We start from the raw sequence: 15,898 nt of genomic DNA, 5'->3' as shown, positions 1-15,898 counted from the left end.
CCACAACTCATCGGCCAGCACTGGTCACCTGCCGACTTCCCCCACCACAGGGGCCAGGAGGAGCGGTGTGCCCTGTGAAGTGCCAGAAGCCAGCACAGAAAGCACGCGATGAACTGCATGGGCTGTCACACTGAGCCCGCGGCCCCGGCCTTGGCGTTGAGGTCTTCATCCAGGCAGCTGCCTCCCGGCTCCTGGCCCTCGTTGTCATGTCAGCCCCTCACACCTTTGCCAAGGCTGAACATCTAAAGGGGAGGGACACAGAGTGGGTCCTCACAGCAACTCAGTTAATCCTCCATCAAAAATTCTCACACAATCAATTTGAGGAGCTGGCCGACATCATAACTCAGTAATTAGGAACAACTTTTAAACTCTGGGCTTCCTTTGAAGATTGTAATTGCAATTAATTAAACATCCTCGCTGCACCTCAGAGTCCATTCCCAGGAAACTGGAGCAGGGGCAGGGAGAGGGGGTGCCCAACCCTTGTCTCCAGTGGCCCCAGAATCAAAGGGGGAATCTGTCTCCTTTGAATATCGAAGGGCACGCAGTCTCCTAGGGCAGCTGGGGAGGTGGAAAGAACCTGGCCTCTCAATTCCAGCCAACACCCCAGACTCCTGCCCTCCCTCTGGGGCTCCACCTGTGCACAAAATGGGCGGGACCCCAGGATGCCCTAGCCCCTCTGTTCAGCAAGCTTATATCCCAGGTCACGTTGGCATATTCAGAAAATACTGACTGAGCGACTCCTGTGCACGGTCATGGTTCTCGGAGCAAGGCCTTCCAGGGAATGGAAGAGGTCCAACACCATGACTTGTGGGCTGCTGTGCCCTTGGCGACTCCAGCTCCCTGTCAAGGCTGGTGTGTTCTGGGCTGAGCCAAAGAGACAGCAAGCAGCCCTGGCTCTAGGGAGGATAAGAGGCACCCTGCAGGGCAGTTCTGTTCTCTGGGCAGAGGGGGTAGCCAGTGTGGGTAAAGAAAAGGGGACAAGTAATAGCCACATTTACTGAACATGGCATGGGCAGGTGCCCGTCTGGTCACACCAGCTCATCATGGCCATACACCAGACCTGCTTCTGACTCCCGTTTTACAGGCGAGGACATGGTACCTAAGAGATGTCAAGAGGCTTGTCCAAAGCCACACAGCCGCCAAGAGAGAGAACCTGTGTGCTTCTGACTCCAGAGCTCTCTAAATACAAGGGCCAGCTGGTGATGGGGAGAAGCCCATGGCCCCCTTAGCCCTGGGGAAGGTGTCCGTGCCAGCCTGCATGTGGGGCAGGGAGCGTGGCCCATCACGGGGAAACAACCGCCCTCTCTCTGTGGGGCTCTCACTGTGTGAGACTGGAATTGAAGCCAAGTTCTGTCATCTCGCAGAGTCTGTGCTCACAGCGGCTGGCTCCTGAGGAAATAGCCATGATATTCCCACATATGGAAAGCCAGGCAGCTGGAGGGGACCACAAAGCCAGAGTGAAGGTGCAATCTCCCCAAAATGGCATATTTAGGAAAGTCTGAACAACAGGGCACAAATGTGCTTTGAGCATCCCAGCAGCCATAGCAAAAAGGGCAATGTGAGGGCTATCTGGCTCTCTCTCTGTGATGGAGGGGAGCAGGGAAACTGAGTCCCAGGAGGCATTACCCAGGTTCTCATCCAAGGGGCAATGCAGTCAGTGTCTTGTCTTAATACCCTACCAGCCCTCCATCTGCCAGCTTCTGGCAGCAGGAAGCATCTTCCCTCCATGAATACCCAGCCTCAGCACCGGGCACAGCACAGAACACGTGCTGAGAAAACAGATTATCGACACTGCTCTGCAGCCTCGCCCCTTCTCCCGGCCCCCTCCCCATCCTGCTGCCCCTCTATCGTGGGAAATGGGAAAGCTGCTGGACTTGGAGTCTGCACATGGGGAACTAAATCCCAGCTGTTTCCTGGAGGAGTCGGGCCTTGATCTGCAGGTCTTTGGGATGGGGACACTAGTCCCCACTGAAGAGCTGTGGGGAAGATCCCAGGGCGTGGGCACTGAGGATGGAGCCCGGGCCCCCACCCAGCTTACCCGGGTCCTCTTCCCTCTGGAGGGTCTGCTTCGCTCGCGGTTCCCATTGCGAATGTGCTCACCGCGCCTTCGGACCCACGCGGTTTCTCAGTCCCTGCCAGGCCCAGCCGGCCAGGCCTGCCTGGGTGTGCGCAGCAACGCGCCGGGCTCGGGAGAGCGGATAACTTCTTACTTATTCTGTGCATTCTCGAGGCAGCGGCGGGGCCTGGGCCAGTCTGGGGGTGCCATCGTGGGGTGCACTGGCCTCGGGCTCCGGGAAGGCGGCGGCGGCGGGGCCGGGCGGCAGCAGGACTAAGCTGGGCCCGGGGCCACGCGCGCGGACATAGCTCAGGGCCAGCCACTCCAGGCGCCGCTTGCGCAGGGCTGCCTGTGCCGCGGCGTGCAGGGGCCGCAGCAGCGCTGGGGGCGAAGCGCCTGGGCCGCGCAGCAGGAAGTCAAAGCCCAAGCAGTCGCGGGGGTCGTAGAAGAGCGGCCCGCGGGCAGGGTCGGGTCCGGGCGGCCAGGCGAACGCGAAGGGCAGCGTGAGGTCCTCAGTGAGCAGATGAAGAAGTCAGCCTGCTTGCACAGCGCGCGGTAGGCGCGCCCGATGCCGCAGAAATGCGCCTCCCAGAGCTGCGCGTCCCCGCAGTAGATGTCAGGGAAAGCGGGCTCCGGAGGCACCGCAGGGCCTGCGGGCGGAGGGGACAGTGAACTCTCGGCAGGGCAGGGAGGGCGGGGAGAGTCGGGAGGGGGCCACCGTGCGACAGGCCGAGGCAAGGAGGCCGGGCGCGCAGAGCGGTGGCAAGTCTGGAAGTAGCTGGGAAATGAGCTGGAAAAGCAGAGCTGCGGACGGCCAGGGCCACCTGGTGATAAGGCGAGGTCAGGCCCCGCATTTCTGAAGGAGCAGCGCCAGCAAACCAGGAAGAGTGGGAGGTCCTGGGCGCACAGAAGGGGATGGTCACTGAGTACTCTGGGCAGAGCGTTCCCATGGGGAGGAGGCTGGAAAGTCTGGCCAGCCTGACCCTGTGGGGACTCTGAGCGAGCCTAGGATGTTGAGGTTCCTTCACCCTGAAGACTGGCCAGCTTGGGGCAGGTGGTGAAGCAGTCACTCTCAGTTGAAAGTGTATCCTGGCCGCTGTGCAGAAAATGGACTTTGGGAGCCCAGCGTCCAGATCTGGTCAGATCCAGGGGAGGGAAAGACGAACATGAGGATGGGAAACACCACCTGGGGAGAGGCTGCAGGGCCAAATCGACAGGACTTGTGGACCAAGGCAGGCAGGAGTGTGCGGGGACAGCCTAGTTCCCTGCCTGGACACAGCTACCCTGGGATCCAGAGGGAGGTGCAGCCCCAAGGGGAAGAGGAGGTGGAAGGGGAGTTTGGTTTTGGCTCAGTCATGCTCCCCTTGCAGCCTATCCATGGTCCCCAGAAGGCAACCAGGTTGCTGGCCCATGGTCCACACCCTGCCCGGGCTGCTGTGCCCACGTCTAGGCCCTCCACTGTGGAGAGACTGCTTCATTCTTTATTTCATTCATTCAGCAAATGTGCTTAGCTCTGGGGATCCTGAAGTGAGCAAAGCAGCCATGGGACCTCACTTGGGCACACAGTCCAGAGAGGAATGTAGTCAGGCCCCAGGTGGATGCAGGAGACAGAACAGGCAGCTCCCTGGGGAATGGCCACACTAGGAGGCTTGGAGATGGGAATGGAGGAACATGAATCCTCAGCTCCTCCTCCCAGCACCCCTGGGAGGGGTAACAATATTCAGTCTGGTTTAGTGGTGAAGATACAGACCCAGAGAAGTCATACACAGATGCCAAGCCAAAGCCCCTGGGCTGGGCAATCACTTTCCAGTATGCCATCCTCCTGGATCAAGGGCCTTCTGGTTAAGAGTCTCCTCCCTCCACACAAATACTCACTGAGCACCTACTGTGTGCTAGGCAGGCTCTGTTTGAGCCATCAGCTACAGTCGTGAGCAGCACAGACTCGGGGGCGGGGGTCCTTCCTTCTACCTGTCAGAGACTGGGCTAGTCTTTCACTTTCCATGAGCCTCTGAAAATGGGGCCAACCAACCTTGCAAATAAGATGACATTGACCAGCCTGTTCGAGCAACGGGAAGTACCTTCCAAAATCAGCACCGTGGACAGCGCCATGGTGGGGATAGGAGTGGAGCCCCAGCCTGGAAAGGGTCTGGCTCACAGGGAGCCTGGACTGTTTGGCGTGTAGCCTCTGACCTGCTGAGGCAGCCAGCCTGTCCTGACCACCTGGCCGACTTCCCCTACTGGAGGCTACCCTGACATCCCACCCATTGGCCTGGCTTCCCCTCAATCCCAGCTGGCGGGGCAGGTAGTCAGAAGAGAGGCTGTGGGGTGTTGCCGTAGGTAGGGCAGTAAGGAAAAGCTTTGGAGAAGAAGGGATTGTCCATGGAACCCCAAAGAGAGGAGAAGGCCACTGTTTCACTCCCCATTATGGCCCCAGGGCATGGGAAGAGTGACCTTCTAAGATCTGCATTTCACCAGGTGGATCTGATCACTGTCTTGCAGACAGGTGGAAGGGGGCAAGGGAACCATGAGGTCACCAGGACAGTCATTGTTGGGGAGAAGCTGGTAGCTTGGGCCAGAGCAGGGGTGAGAAATGCTCAGATTCTGAATATGACTTGAAGATAGAACGGGCAGGATTTGATGAGGGATGTAGGGCGGGACCATGGGGAAGAGGGTTTGGGCCTGAGCAACAGGAAGCAAGGAGGTGCTAACTGAGGCAGGGATGGCTGGGAGAGGGGCAAGCTGGGCTAGAAGGTCAAGGGTTTAATCTTGGGCAGGTGGACCTCTGGATGGGCAGGGGAAGGGGCTGCGGGGAAGTGCAGTGGTCAGGTGGCTGTATGAGTCTGGAGTTGGGGAGGGGTTGAGGCTGGAGATAGACATTGGGAGATGATGTTTAAAGCCACAAAACTGGATGAATCACTGAGGGGGTGTGGTTAGAAAGGGAAGATGCCCAAGCACAGAGCCTAGGGTCTTCCCTCCTGACAAGGTCAAGGAGATGAGGAGCCAGTTAGGGCACCGAGAAGGAATGGGCAGTGATGAAAGTCGGGCCTCCGGAAGCCAAGTGTGGGGGGGGCAGTGACCCAAGCCACCTGCTGCCAATACAGTACATCGAATGAGGCCCTGCAAGTGACCACGGACTCCCCAGCACAGAGGTCATTGGTGACCTTTGCCAGAGCTGCTTTAGTGAAGCACTGGAAATTAAAAGCTGGTGAGGGCGGGTTCAAGAGCAAATGGGAGTGGAGAACGTGGAGGCAGCAAAGACAAACGACCTTCCTGAGGTTTGGCTCTGAATGAGGAGCAGAGATGTAGGGCAGGAGCTAGAAGGGAAGTGGGGTCAAGGGACATGATAAATCGCAGCATGCTTTCATGCCAGCGGGAAGGATCTGGGAAAGAGTGGTGTCATGATGCAGGAGAGAGAGGATGAAGAGTTGCTGGAGTGACAGCGTGAGTGGGAGAGAGGGAATGGGAGAAGCTGAATGCTGGCTTTGGCTGAGAGGAGGGTCGGGGCATTCACAGGAGCAGGCCGGGGTGAACAGTGCCCAGGAGCACAAGGGCAGATGGGTGGGCACCTGCAGAGTCCTCTTCCAATGGCTTCAGCTTCTTAGGGAAGGAGGGCACAAGGCCAGGAGCACAATGTGAGGAGAGACAGGATGGGGGCTTAGAGGGAGAGAAGGTGTGAGGTGGTTGCTAGGCAAGGAGAGGCTGGGCAGACCAGGGAGGGCAGTGGAGCCGTCCTCCTTGCTGCTGCAGGCCCAGTCAAGTGCAGGCATTAGCAAGGTGGAGCTCACCCAGCTGCAGCCTGCTGCAAGGGCACAGGCAAGGGTAGCAGGGAGTTGGAGCTACCAGACTAGTACAGGAAAACAGAGGAGGGGCCAGCAAGAGAGTGGAGGGAGTGCTGGCCACAGCAGAGCTGTGAACAGGGGTGGATGGAAGGGGCCCTAAAGAGTGAGGAGGCCGGACACGTTGAAGACGTGTGGGCTTCTGTCTCACTAAAGGAGTGCTGGAGCTGGCCCTCGAGGGCAGGATCTGGGGCAAGAATCCCTAGAGTGTGGTGGGGACAGGGGGACTACAGTTTGGGTACAGTTTGGGGGACTGGGTGGCTGGATGGGAGAACAAAATCCTTGGAGGAGGCCAGGGGGCTGACAGAAATCACCAATGTGATGACAGGAGAGCTGTGGAGGGAAGGGCAGGGGCCAGGGTCTTCAAGAGAGAGGGCAGTGATTGTGGGCAAGGTACATGGATGGGTGGGCAGACGAGTTGTGGAAGGGTGGGTGGATGTATGGGTGGATGGGTGGATGGGTGGATGAGTAGGTGGATGGGTGGGTGGATGGATAGGTGAATAGATTGATGGGTGGGTGGATGAATGGGTGGGTGGATGGGTGAATGGATATGTGGGTGGGTGGATGGGTGAATGGGTAGCTGAATGGGTGGGTGAGTTGAGTGGATGGATAGGTAGGTAGATAGGTGAGTGGGTAAGTGGGTGGGTAGATAGATTTGTGGATGGATGTGTAGGTGGGTGGGGGGTGGATGGATGGATGGGCGGGTGGGTGGATGGATGGATGGTTGGGTGGATGGGTGGATGGACGGGTGGGTGGGTGGGTAGACGGACGGGGAAATGAGTGGATGGGTGGGTGGGTGGGTGAATGGTTGGTTGGATGGGTGGGTAGATGGGTAAGTGGGTGAATGGGTGGGTGGATGGATGTGGGGTGGGTGGATGAATGGGTGGATAGGTGAGTGGGTGAGTGGGTGGGTGGATGGATGGGTGGGTAAATGGGTGGGTGTGTGGATGGATGTGTGGGTGGGGGAGTGAATGGGTGGGTGGAGGGGTGGATGTGTGAATGAATGGGTGGGTGGTTGGGTGGATGGATGGGTGGGTAGATGGGTGGGTGGGTGAATGGATGGGTGGATGGATGGATGGGTGAGTGGGTAGATGAATGTGTGGGTGGGTGGATGAATGGGTGAATGGGCGGGTGGGTGTATGGATGGATGGATGGGTGGGTAAATGGGTAATTGGGTGGGTGGATGTGTGGATGAATGTGTGGGTGGGTGGGTGAACGGGTGGGTCGAGGGATAGAGGGGTGGAGGAGTAGGTGGATGGGTGAGTGGATGGGTGGATGAATGGGTGGGTGGATGGGTGGATGAATAGGTGAGTGGTTGCGTGGATGGATGGGTGGGTGGGTAGGTGAATGAATGGATGTCTGGTTACCCGTACTGCTGCCTCTGAGTTCCAGAGCTGGGTTTTAGAAGAGGCAAGGGCAAGAGAATGATCTGGAAGAGACCCTAAAAAGTAAGAAAGACCCTGCACACCTTCAACTCCTTAGATCCAAAGGCTTCAGGAAGAGAGCCAACCCCTTCCCTGTTAACTTCAGAGCATCGGAGCATTGAGGAGAGTAGGGAGGAGAAGGACCTTTAGGGGGAGGCTTTGATGCCTCCATCGTGGCCTGGCCCCACTGCCACTCTCCTTCACGACCTTGGCAGAGCATCTTCTTCTGGAAGATGGGTGAGAGGGCTGCTTCCTGCTCCCACATTTTCAGTAGCACAGGTGCCCCTGTCTCCCTTCCCCTCTACTCCTCTCCCTCACCAAGTGTCTCACCTGGAGTAGCTACAGAAGGAGGGGTCAGACCTGCCGGGCTCGGGGCCCCAGGACAGGGGGAAGCCATGCCAGCAGCCTGGGGGCAAGCTTCTGTTTACTTGGCTGCCCAGGAAACGGGGAGGGGCCTCCCAGTGGAGGACAGAATGTTACATTTAAAGGGCCTCCTCTCAGGAGCAGGCTGGGGTTGCGGGAGAGGCTGAGTGGGGACCTGTGGGCTTGGTGGCCTCTTGTGCACTGGCCTCTCCATGGGCACCCCTGCAACCCTCACTCAGCACCCTGCCTCTCACCTGGTCCCTGCAGGGGCACCCTCTGGGCCAGCCTCCCATCCTTAACCCTTCCCATTGCACTCAGCAACCCTCCAAGATCAATCCCCAGTCACATCTGCTCGCCTGCCCTGCTCAGGGACCATGAGAACCTGGCAGCCAGAGACCGCCAGCCTGTCACCACCAGCACTCTTCCTCCTGACTCACCTCGGGTCAGTCTGGTGTCCACACCTGCAGCCTGTGAGTGCTCTCAGGGCAGCCGAGGCCTTGATCCAGCCTCAGGCTGGCCTGTCCCTCCAGACCACAGAGCTCCCATATGCATTCCCGGGACCCTCAGAGCCCAGTTCAGCAGTCCCATCTTCAGCAACTCCAGAAGACCCTGTGAAGCGGGTCAGAGCTGGCCCCGGCCACAAAGAGCTCATGCAGGTTTCAGTTCCCCCAAAGTAGGATCAAGCGCTGGTGGGGGTGGGGACATGAGACAGAGAAGAGAACGAAGCCTGGGAAGACACATCCCAGCAAGGGAGGTGGCCTGGGCGGGGGGTCTCCAAGGACAAATGGGAACATGCACAAAGGAGTTTCTTTAGGAAAGTTGGGGGCAGGGTGCATTCCAGAAGGAAGGCACTGCCCACAGCCTCAAACCCGGCTGCAGCCTGGGAACCCCAGGGAGTCGTGCAGGGACAGAGAGAAGGAGCCTGAGAGGAGGCCAGGGGGCTGTCCCACCCTTGAGTCTGGTCCCTTCCTCACTGCAGGCGAACAGCAGGAGGGGGAATGGCCTATGCAAAGGCTTGGCGGTGGGACCCACGTGGCCCCTCCTGCGCTTCCTGCCCCCAGTGGGCGGTGGGATGCCACGCACCCCTACCCACGACGCCCCTTCTGTGGGTCCCCGGCTGGAGGGAGGGTGCAGCGGGGAGGGCGGGTCCTATCACCGCGGGCGCATGAGTGGGTGGCACGTGTGCCGCTCACAGGCCCTCTAGTCCGGGCCGCTGCCCTCCCGCCTGGGCCCCATCTGCTGGCCATGCCCCAGAACACAAACAGCCCCTAGGGTTGCTGGATGCTGGAACCCTTGTGACCTCAGGGGTGAGGTCAGGCCGGCCAGAGCGGGGGAGGGCCAGTGCTGGGGACACGGCCAGCCCACGGTCGTGAGGCCGGAACTAGTGGTGGGTGGGGGTCCGCACAGTGCCCCAACCATGGACAAGCAGTGTTCTAAAAGGCCACATAGCCGCATCCTGGTGGGTAGGACGTCGTCAGCCGTTTCCCCAAACCCCAGGTTAGCTCAGCCCCACCGGGGACCCCCGCCCCCCAACCGGTAATCAGCCTCCTCACCTGTCAGGGGAGCCTCCCTGTACACCATCCAGGGTCCCCTGTGCTGAGGAAGAAGGGTCCTGCCCCCAGGAGCAGCCTGGGGCAGTTGGAGTGGGCACCAGGTTGGAGGAGAGGAGGCCGGGAAGGCAGAAGCATAAACCAGAGTGAGGGCCCTGCCTGCATAGCCTGCACCTGTGTGACGGTGAGTGAGACCATGGCCTGTGTTGCCAACAGCACCTGCAGGCCTGCTGTGTGAATGGGCAAGTGAACGGATGGACAGACCATCCACCTGCTTCTCTCAGCCTTGGCTTCTATTCGGCAGGACGGAGATGATACCACAGCCAGTGTTTCTGCAGAGATTTCAGGGGCATGAGTAACGGAAGGTTCCACCACAGCTTTCCAGGGTCCCCAGGGTCCCCCAATGTCCCAGGACTCTGGCAGACATGAAGGGTATCTCCACCTTCCTGTGTCCAACAGGCAGGTCAGACCTGTCTGGCCCCATCCCAGAGCCCCGCCTGCCCCCTCTATGGGGACCCAAAGCAGGCTCCGCTGTCCAGACACTCGTCCACCGGGACTGGGGCCCACAGCCAGGCCCTGGGTTCAGAGCAGGATTCCTGGTTGCAATCCCTGACACAGTGGCTATTCTGGGAGTGTCTCGGTACCTGCCTGTGAACTCAGGAATCTCGGGGCCCTTGCAGTTCCCCGTCTGAATGTCCCCAGGCCTGCCTCCTTTGCCATAGCTTCTGTTGCTGCTAAGCTGAGAGCACTCCTCTGCAGATGTTTGCTAATAGTGCATTCACATCATTTTTCTATTTTTAAAAACACATTTAACTCCAACCACTTTGGCTCCCCCAGACTTTCATGTCCACTTCCTCAACTCAGAGAGACTACTGGGCTTTATTGGGCTCCCTCTCCCTGTGCTGCAAACTGGAAACTTCCCAGGCAGCTGGCTGTTTCCACGCTAGGCTCAACTTCTTGCTTTTCCAGTTTCACGGATCCTTGTCCTGTGCTGGTGTTGTCTGATGTCTGATAATCATGGTTTTGTATGTTTTTTCCAATTTTTGAGTTGTTTAAGACAGGAAGGTGAAGCTGGTCCTTGTTACTCGCTCATGAATGGAGGGTATCAGTGTCTTACATGTCATTTTCAGGACTTTGAGTTTTACTCTGAGTGAAATGGGAGACAGGGCAGATTCTGAGTGGCATAATCTGATATGCATCCCTCCTATGGTGGGACAAATGAATGGGTAAAATATTGAAAGATGAACTGGCTTCTAATGCACCACAGAATTCACTGATTTAATTTGCTGACTTTGTTTATCTCATTCATTGAGGTATTCCAGGAGAATGCCAGAACATGCCCCACCCATTGCAGGCACCTAGGAAGTGGGTACTGAGAGTGAACAAATGAATAAGGTCAGGAAGTGGGTGGAGCAGGAGGCTGTTCCTGCCCCAGCGGCCCATTGGCAGGAGTTGTGACAGGGGACCAGGCTTGGGCAGCATCCCCCAAAAAAATGATATGGTCTCTTTTGGCCCTTTATGGCCCCTAAAACGGTCTGAGGCAGTGCTTTCCTCACATTTGCAAGAGAAGAGGAAGGAGAGGAGGAGAAGGCAGAGGCCAGTTTAGAGGAAGGAGAGGAGGAGAAGGCAGAGGCCAGTTTAGAGGAAGGAGAGGAGGAGAAGGCAGAGGCCAGTTTAGAGGAAGGAGAGGAGGAGAAGGCAGAAATCAGCTCAGAGGAAGGAGGAGGAGGAGAAGACAAAGGCCAGTTTGGAGGGAAGAGAGGAGAAAGCAGAGGCCAGCCTGGAGGGAGAAGAGGAGGAGAAGGCAGAGACCAGCTTGGAGGGAGGAGAGGAGAAGGCAGAGGCCAGCTTGGAGGAAGCAGAGGAGAAAGCAGAGGCCAGCCTGGAGGGAGAAGAGGAGGAGAAGGCAGAGGCCAGCTTGGAGGGGCTGGATCTCCCTTGCTCTGTTCTCACTGCTTCCACAGCTCTCCCCACTTCCCTTGGGGACTCCTCCAGTGATGTCTGGCTGACCAGGGCAGTCTCACATGTGGTCTGAATGAGGGATGCCATACCCTGAGCCCTGCCATGTCCCATCAGCCATGTCTGTCTCAAACCCAACCTCAGAACGAGACGCCTGCTTGGAGGCCAGGTCCCACCAGGCCTGCAGGTGATACTACCTACTCAACAGTGTCCCTGAGGCCTTGAGACCCCACCCTCCTCCCAGAACCCAGCCAGTCCCTTGAATGGAAGGACAGACACATGGAAGGATGTAGCTGAGCCCAATGGAAGCCAGTGCAGCACTTTGCACCCCACACTAATGCGGAAATATGCGCACCCAGATGCCGACTCCCAGGACCCCTCCTCCATTTCAGAATCTCCCCCACTGTCTTCACATCCCCGAAGGACTCATCTTGCATGGAGGTACCCCAGGACTCTGCCTGCAGGGACAGACAGCCACACCCCACTGCCATCCTGCTCCACAAGTCACAGAGCAGCCAGACCGCACTCCTGCTGCAGGAGCACCAGGTGTTCATGAAGGAGGCCTGCAGTGCAGGTGACTGTCAGCCCCAGCTCAGACAAGACAGGCATGGGTTGGCCCTAGATGGAGTCAGGCTCCAGCAGATCCCACCCTGTCCCTCCAACAAAAGCAGTCCTGAGGGTGACAGCCAGAAGGAGTCTCCACTCCAGGACCTTGAGGGTGTCAAGCAGTGTGGACATAGTGAAGCTTTCAGCAGAGAGTCCTGCACACCCGGCTTGGCCTCTTCTTGCCTCCTGAGGCACCATCCAAAGCCCAAGCAATGCCCAGCTCACCCTACACCCCACCCTCTGCCATCCTCCCATTCCCTTTCACACCTTGGACCTCAGTCCAAGCCTGGCCCCTCCGTTATTCAAACACCATTGACTGCTGGATGACTGGATAGATGGTGAAAGGATATAGGAAGAATGGATGTGGGGAGGGAGGGAAGAATGCATGAGTGGGCGGGTGAACACATTTATGAATAGATGGATGTTGGGTGGATGGGCAGGTAGATGAATGGAAAGATGGATGAACAGGTGGATTAGTAGATGGAAGGATGGACAGACGGAGCATGTGGGCAGATGGACGGATGGCTGGATGGACAGGTGGATGAGGGAGGAGTGGGTAATGGGCAGATGGGAGTATGAATGGTGAGTGAGGACGTGCTCACACACCTGTGCTCCTGCTCCTTACCTAGGTTGAACCCCAGAAAGTCCATTTGGACCGAAAGGAGGTCCCAGACTTCTCGTGCATCCGTTCCCTAGTTCTCATTTTCAGAGCACTCCTTCCATCCCCAGACCCACTCTCCTGCCCACCCAGCCTTGCTGTCACAATGTGACCTACCCACAGCCTGCTCACGCTTATGCCTTCCTGCCCATCTTAGCTGTCTGCTTCAAGATGCTGCAGGACATAAGCAGTGCAGATCCCTTCCGCCTGAAGTACATCATCAAGAAGGTCAAGAACATGGCTCATGGCTCCCCGAGCCTGGTGATGGAAACCATCCACCACTACTTCATAGACAACTGGGAGGTGGGGGTAGCTTGGGCCACTGGGGCAGTCACAGGGGGCAAAAGGGAGGGTGGGACCCAGAGGTGGGCTCTAAGCCAGGGTCCTGCATAGAACAACCACATGACTTGGGGCAAGCCTCAATTTCCTCATATGTGAAATGGGCCGAGTGGGGAGGGAGAAAAGTGGACCCACATGCATTGACTGCCCTTGGAATGCACTCATGAGGTGGATATCCTGACCCTCACTTGGGGGAACCTAAGACTTAGGGAAGCCAAGGATTTGCCTGGAGTCACAGACCATGAAGTGGCAGAGAGAAATGGCTCCTTTGGACCCTCCCCATCCACACCTCTGCCCACATCTCCCGAACCATCTGACCTGATCTGTCCCCAATGCACCATTGCTCTGCCACCCACAGATCTCCAGCAGGCACAAGTTCCAGCTGTTCCAGATGCTGGAGATGGTCTTCAGGGCCAGTGACATCCTGGGAGAAAACCTTCACACAGCTGGCCCTGGATAACATGACCAAGACCATGGTAGGCCTCCTCTCCCCCAGCAAGTGGGTCAACCCCTCACAGGTTTTGGGAATGCCAGTGGCTGCCCCAGGGACACAAGTGTTGCCAGGTGTGCCCAGACTTGTGGCTTACCAAGCAATTCCGTCCAATGACTCACATTCTTGACCCCAGCCACTTCAGCGGACAAGCACACTTTTCCATCTCACTTTCCCATTTCAGGAAGGTGAGGCTCAAAAGAGGGTTCATAAGTGGGGGAGCTCTCTCCCACCAGGAGGTCTATCCCGACAGCAGGCTGTGGTTCTGCCTGCAGCCCAGCTTCTGAGAGGCCTCTGCAAGTCTAACCCAGTCCACAGGCTGTACCTCTGCCCTTGGCCTCCACCTTCCAGCTTCCTGGCCGATGGACACTTGGGGGTCTGGAACTGAACTGCCTCACCCACCCCACCCTGCCCCCAGCTTGCAGTCTGAGATCTGGCCCTGGCCACCAACAGTCTCCACTCTAGAAGCTTGGGAGCAGGTGGCTTAGACTGACTAGGCCAGGGTGGCCCCAGGGGATGCCTCAATACACACACACACTGGGGTGCCTCACGAAGCAGGAGTAGGCACCATTTACCCTTTGTGTGGTGCTGAGTCTTCACTCCTGAGGTCATGCAGAGGCAAACGCCACTGCAAGAATTTCTTCATACTCACAGCTCCCCCTGAAATGAGAGGCACAGCACACCACACTGGGCCACGCAGGCCTGCCCCACACAGGGGTCAGGAAGCAGACAGAGGCCAATCTGGACATGCCTTCAGGGCCATGGTGGTGGGAAGTAAGCAAGTAGAGACATCCCCTAGGAGCTACGGGACAGTGGCAGGTCAGGGCATTGTAACGGGACTTCCATGCTCCTGCAGAGATGTACGCAGCTTTGGCTGCTCATCTAGCCCTACAATTCAGCAAACTCAGGGAGAGGGTATTAGGAATAAGACATCAAACAGCACAGGGTCTGCAAGCATGGCCAACACACCCTCCACACAGGGATCTGTGGCCCCATTTATAGATAGAGAGGCTGGGGTTCAGAACCTTAGGGACTGGCCTGTAGTCACCACCCAGCTTGTGGACAGCAGGTGGGTCAAGCCCCTGAGCTCCCCTAGAGAAGTGAGTGAGGCCACCCTAGGTGTGAAGGACGGGGAACAGGGAGCATGGGCCACGTCCACCTGGTTTTTCTACCTCGTTTCTTGTTGCTTTGGAATCATGCGTGTGTTTCTCACACTCACTGTTGTCAAGACCATCAGGCACCTCTGCAGTTTACAGATTGAGGATCCTGGGGAGCTGGGGTCAGGAAGCAGTGCCCCTGGGAAGGCGAGGGCTTCAGGACACTCTCAGGGGTGTGGTGTGGCCTCAGCCTCCCCAAGGGTGGACAAGGCCCTCCTGGGGCTTCATGAGGAGGGGCCCCTGCACGGAGTCCCACATGAACGAGGCTGAGACCGGTCTACATTTTCTGCTTCTGAACATACCGCAGCCCCGCTCCAGCCGCCAGAGGAAGTGCACACTTCTGTGAGTCCTACCCGCCACCTGGGACACAGAGGGGCATCAGGCACTCTGGCACCTAGGTCAGGCCCCTCGTCTGCCTGCTCCCCGCTTCCACAGTGTGGTTGCTATTGTCGTTTTTAAAAAATCTCCTAAATGGAGTGTTAGCTGACGTAGGTTTTTTGAAATAACAAAATCAGACTCAATCACCATCTTCACGAAAAGCCCCCATAGCCATACTTAGCATAAATTAAAAATGATATATCCATTTCATGTGATGATTCAAGCTGCATGGCAGGGCTCAGAAACCCCCACTTTCAGACGCCCCCCAAGTGCAGGCAAGCCTCCTGCTCACCTGCCTCAGAGCCACAGAAGCTGCCTATGGCTCCCATGAAGACCGAGGAAAGTGGAATTCAAAACTGTATCAAGATCCAGAGGGAACCACACACTTGTTAAGAAAGGGCCTGGGTGTGATCACATAGAGCCTTGGGGCCCACTCAGGTCCTCCTGTTGAAGAAGCCCCTCCCCTGGACAATGGGGGCTTGGCCAGGGTCAGGGAGGCCAGGGTCCCAGGTAGCGGGGCTCTGCCCTTGAGCAGCTGATGCCCTGGGTCTCCTGGACGGGAACATGGCCTCTGGTTCTGAATTCATTGTGAAAGAATTAAAGGAGGTGACCTTATCCTTGGCCACCAGGAGCTCAGGAAGAGGAGAGGTGTTGTGGGCTAGAGGTTCAGGATGAGTGCCTGAACCCAGGCCTTGGAGCACGCTCTAAGGGGAGTGGAGGTGCAGGCAGGCACACAGCATGAGCCAGGGCGCAGAGGCAGGGAGGAGGAGGAGGGGGGGGAGGAGGGGCTCAGAGGCAGGGAGAGGAGGGGCACAGAGGCAGGGAGGAGGAGGAGGGGGAGGAGGGACTCAGAGGCAGGGAGAGGAGGGGCACAGAGGCAGGGAGGAGGAGGAGGGGCTCAGAGGCAGGGAGGAGGAGGGAGGAGGGGCTCAGAGGCAGGGAGGAGGAGGGAGGAGGGGCTCAGAGGCAGGGAGGAGGAGGGGGAGGAGGGTGGTGGTGCAGCATCTGGAGATGGAGCTCTTGATGGGTGTCTTCCCGCACTGCAGCCTCCTCTATGTGATGGGCATCCTGTCCTCCCATGG

General features: G+C 57.8%; 1 pseudogene; it reads right to left on the bottom strand.

Annotated features, from left to right (window-relative positions):
- Positions 1 to 2,206: 2,206 nt before the first annotated feature.
- LOC135272033 (uncharacterized protein C8orf90-like) lies at positions 2,207 to 7,713 on the bottom strand (annotated as a pseudogene).
- Between the last annotated feature and the right edge of the window lie 8,185 nt (positions 7,714 to 15,898).

This window comes from Aotus nancymaae, unplaced genomic scaffold, assembly GCF_030222135.1.
Source record: "Aotus nancymaae isolate 86718 unplaced genomic scaffold, 86718_ANA_hifiasm-v0.15.2.pri h1tg000102l, whole genome shotgun sequence".
Taxonomy (NCBI): Eukaryota; Metazoa; Chordata; class Mammalia; order Primates; family Aotidae; genus Aotus; species Aotus nancymaae.
Note: the sequence above shows the minus strand (reverse complement) of the source record. Positions and strands in the feature narration are given on the sequence as shown.